The sequence below is a fragment of the Neomonachus schauinslandi genome, chromosome Y, assembly GCF_002201575.2.
Source record: "Neomonachus schauinslandi chromosome Y, ASM220157v2, whole genome shotgun sequence".
Lineage (NCBI taxonomy): Eukaryota > Metazoa > Chordata > Mammalia > Carnivora > Phocidae > Neomonachus > Neomonachus schauinslandi.
Genome location: NC_058420.1, coordinates 1,909,390 through 1,914,531, shown reverse-complemented (window position 1 = coordinate 1,914,531; position 5,142 = coordinate 1,909,390).

Genomic DNA, 5,142 nt, shown 5'->3' with positions numbered 1-5,142 from the left:
ATCTCTGAATCCTCAAGGATGCCACCTACATATACTCACTCTCCATCCAGGAGCCTAGCCTAGCTTGTATATACTCTAATTTCAGAACAGTTTTGTGAAGTGTACACAAACAAAACAAAAGGGTGGAAGACTTTTAGTAAAGAAATTGCATTAATTTAAAAGGGGGGGGGCATGAACATACACCTGCCAGTCTTAAACACTGCCAAAAGACTGAAGAGATAATGCTTCCCAATGTTTTTTAGACCAAAGTCTCATGGTACAAGAAAGAAACTTACAGGCCAATATCCATTAAAAAATATAGGCAAGGAGGCATAAAAGGGTCAAGTCATGGGACGGAACAAGATGGCAGAGGAGTAGGAGACCTGGATTTCATCTGGTACCAGGAATTCAGCTGGATAGGGATCAAACCATTCTGAACACCTATGAACTCAACAGGAGATTGAAGAAAGGAATAGCAACAATTCTCTGAACAGAAAAGTGACCACTTTCTGGAAGGTAGGACGTGCGGAGAAGTGAATCCGAGGCGATATTCGGGAGGATAGACGGCAGGGGAAGGGGCCTCCATTGGCCACTTCTGGCAAGTGATAGAGCAGCAGAGCACAAAATTGGAACTTTTAGAAGTCGGCTCCACTGAGGGACGTTGATCCAGTGGCTAAGTGGGGGGTGGAACCCTCGCTGGCACAGTGCGGTTTCAGGACCCTCGGGGTCACAGAAAGTCTGGGGGTGCCTGAGTGCGGCAGAGCTCCCAGGTATTGGAGTGGGGAACCCAGCTGTAGAGACAGAGCTGAGGCATGGGCTCTGAGCTCAGGGTTGCCATAAACCGTGATCCATGGCACAGTTGGGCCCCTGCTCCTCTAGCAGGGACACAACAAGTGGCAGATCAGGGGAGACTCCCCTTCTTTCCCCAGGAGGAGTGCTATGGGATTTCACTGCTGGGATATGTGGGATTTGGAGACTCCACATGGGGTCGTGTGCCAGAGATAGAAACGCTCTGTCACAGGCCGTGTGAGCACGGAGTACAGCTGGAGACCAGGGAGATGGGAGTAACTGACTGCTTTTCTCTGGGGGCGCACTTAGGAGTTGGGCCCTGATTTCTCAGCCTCTCTGTGGCAGAGATTGAGAGGCCACCATTTTCACTCTCCTCCTCCAAAGCTGTACCAAAAGCTTGCAGGGAAAAAAATCTCCCGAGAGCAAACCTGAGCAGATTACCTAGCCCAGACCAGCAAGGGTGGGGCAATTCCGCCTCCAGCAAAGAAATTTGGGGACCATGGTAACAGGCCCCTCCCCCAGAAGATCAGCAAGAACAGCCAGCCAAGACCAAGTTTACCGATCATTGAGAATGGCAGAACTCCAGAGCTAGGGGAATAATGCACATAAAATTCATGGCTTTTTAAACCATGATTCTTTAGTTTTTCAAAGTTAATATTTTTTAAAATTTTTCTTTTTCCCTTTTTCAACCAACATCTTATCAATCCCGTTTTTTTAAAAAAATCTTTTCTTGTTTTTCATTTTTAGAGACATATTCTATCCCTTCATAGTAGTTAACCTTAATTTTGGTATATATATATGTTGTTCTCTCTTTAAGATTTTGATATAGTTACTTCTAACAGATCAAAATATACCCTAAATCTCTAGTGTACAAATTTATTCTAGTCTCCTGCCTGATCACATTCTCTCCCTTTTTATTCTTTTTTCTAAATCCTCTTCTTTCTTTTTTTAACCAACGTCTTATCAATTCCTTTTATAAAATCTTTTATAATTTTCATCTTTACAGTCATATTCCATGCCTTCATCATAAAAACCCTTATTTTTGTACATATATAAGTTTTTCTTTCTTTAAAATTTTGGGAGGCCCTTTTTCTAACAGACCAAAATATGCCCAAAATCTGGTGTCTGGCACTGATCTATGCACCAGTCTAATCATATTTGATCATATTCTGTATTTTTGGTTTTGTTTTGTTTTTGTTTGTTTTATCTTTTTCTTTCTTTTTTTCTTCTTTCCCTTTCTTTTCCCCCAGTTTCAGGTCTCTTCTGATTTGTTGGTGTATATTTTCTGGGGATATTGTTACCCTGTTAGCATTTTGTTGTCTCATTCATCTATTTTCCTCTCGGCGAAATGACAAGATGGAAAAAAAGAACAAGAGGCAGTATCAACTGCCAGGGACCTAATCAATACGGTCATTAGTAAGATGTTGGAACTAGGGCTCAGAATGTTGATTTTAAAATTACTAGCTAGGCTTGAAAAAAGCATTGAAGTTATTAGAGAAACCCTTTCTGGAGAAATAAAAGAACTCAAATCTAACCAAGTCAAAAGCAAAAAGGCAATTAATGAGGTGCAATCAAAAATGGGGTGCAAATTGCTAGGATAAATGAGGCAGAAGAGAGAACTAGTGATATAGAAGACCAAATGATGGAAAATAAAGAAGTTGAGAAAAAGAGAGATAAACAACTACTGGATCACAAGGGCAGAATTCGACAGTTAAGGGATACCATAAGATGAACAACATTAGAATAACTGGGATCCCAGAAGAAAAAGAAAGAGAGGGATGCGCAGAAGGTATATTGGAGCAAATTGTAGCAGAGAACTTCCCTAATTTGGGGAAGGAAACAGGCATCAAAATCCAGGAGGCACAGAGAACCCCTCTCAAAATAAGTAAAAATAAGTCAACACCCCAACACCTAATAGTAAAACTTACGAGTCTCAAAGACAACGAGAAAATCCTGAAAATCCTGGAAGCAGAGAGAGGACATCTGTAACATATAAGGGTAGAAACATTAGATTGGCAACAGACCTATCCACAGAGACCTGGCAGGCCAGAAAGGACTGGCATGATATATTCAGAGCACTAAAGGAGAAAAATATGCTGCCAAGAATACTGTATCCAGCTAGAGATAGAAGGAGAGATAAGCTTCCAGGACAAACAAACACTAAAGGAATTTGCAAACACAAAACCAGCCCTACAAGAAATATTGAAAGGGGTCCTCTAGCAAAGAGAGAGTCTAAAAGCAGCATAGACGAGAAAGGAATATGGACAACATACAGTAACAGTCAGCTTACAGGCAATACAATGGCACTAACTTCGTATCTTTCAATAGTTACCCGGAATGTAAATGGGCTAAATGCCCCATTCAAAAGACACAGGCTATCAGATAAGATTAAAAAAAAAAAAAGACCCATTTATATGCTGTCTGCAAGAGACTCATTTTAGACTCAAAGACACCCCCAGATTGAAAGTGAGGGTGTGGAAAACCATTTTCCATGATAACGGACACCAAAAGAAAGCTGGGTGGCAGTCCTTATCTCAGACAAGTTACCTTTTAAACCAACGACTATAATAAGAGTTGAGAAAGGACACTGTATCCTACTTAAAGGGTCTATCCAACAAGAAGATCTAACAACTGTAAATATCTATGCCCCTAACATGGGAGCAGCCAATTATATATGCCAATTAACAACAAAAGCAAAGAAACACATCAACAACAATACAATAATACTGGGGGACTTTAACACCCCCCTCACTGAAATGGACAGATCATTTTAGCAAAAGATCAACAAGGAATTAAAGACCTTAAATGACACACTGGACCAAATGGACTTCACAAATATATTCAGAACATTCCATCCCAAAGCAAAGGAATAAACATTCTTCTCTAGTGCTCATGGAACATTCTCCAGAATAGATCACATTTTAGGTCACAAATCAGGTCTCAACCGGTACCAAAAGATTGGGATCATTCCCTGCCTATTTTCAGACCACAGTGCTTTGAAAGTAGAATTCAATCACAAGAGGAAAGTCAGAAAGAACTCAAATACATAGACACTAAAGAGCATCCTACTAAAGAATGAATGGGTCAACTAGGAAATTAAAGAAGAATTTTAAAAATTCATGGAATTTTTAAACTAAAACACAACTGTTCGAAATCTTTCGGACGTAGCAAAAGCAGTCCTAAGATGAAAGTATATAGCAATACAAGCCTTTCTCAAAAACAAGAAAGGTCTAAAATACACAACGTAACCCTACACCTAAAGGAGCTGGAGAAAGAACAGCAAATAAAGCCTAAACCCAGCAGGAGAAGATAAATAATAAAGATCCAAGCAGAAATTAATGAAATAGAAACGGAAAGAACAGTAGAATGATCAATGAAACTAGAAGCTGGTTCTTTGAAAGAATTAACAAGATTGATAAAAACCCCTGGCCAGACTTATCAAAAGATAAGAGAAATGACCCAAATCAACAAAATCATGAATGAAATAGGAGAGATCACAACCAACACCAAAGAAATACAAACAATTATAAGAACACATTATGAGCAAATATAGGCTGGCTAATTAGATAATCTGGAAGAAATGGATGCATTCCTAGAGTTGTATCAACTACCAAAACTGAACCAGGAAGAAATAGAAAACCTGAACAGTCCTATAACCACTAAGGAAATTGAAGCAGTCATCAAAAATCTCCCAACAAACAAGAGCCCAGGGCCAGATGTCTTCCCAGGGGAATTCTAATAAATATTTCAAGAAGAATTAATACCTGTTCTACTGAAACTGTTCCAAAAAATAGAAATGGAAGGAAAACTTCCAAACTCATTTTATGAGGCCACCATTACCTTGATCCCCAAACCAGACAAAGACCCCATCAAAAAGGAAAATTACAGACCAATATCCCTGATGAACACGGATGCAAAAATTCTCACCAAATACTAGCCAATAGGATCCAACAGTACATTAAAAGGATTATTCACCACGACCAAGTGGGATTTATCCCTGGGCTGCAAGGTTGGTTCAACAGCCACAAATCAATCAATCAAATCAATCAATACAATACATTAACAAAAGAAAGAACAAGAATCATATGATCCTCTCAATAGATGCAGAAAAAGCGTTTGACAAAGTACAGCATCCTTTCTTGATCAAAACTATTCAGAGTATAGGGATAGAGGGTACATACCTCAATATCATAAAAGCCATCTATGAAAAATCCACAGCGAATATCAGTTTCAATGGGGAAAAACTGAGAGCTTTCCCCCTAAGGTCAGGAACACAGCAGGGATGTCCACTATCACCGCTGCTATTCAACATAGTATTGGAAGTCCTAGCCACAGCAATCAGACAACAAAAAGAAATCAAAGCATTCAAATCAG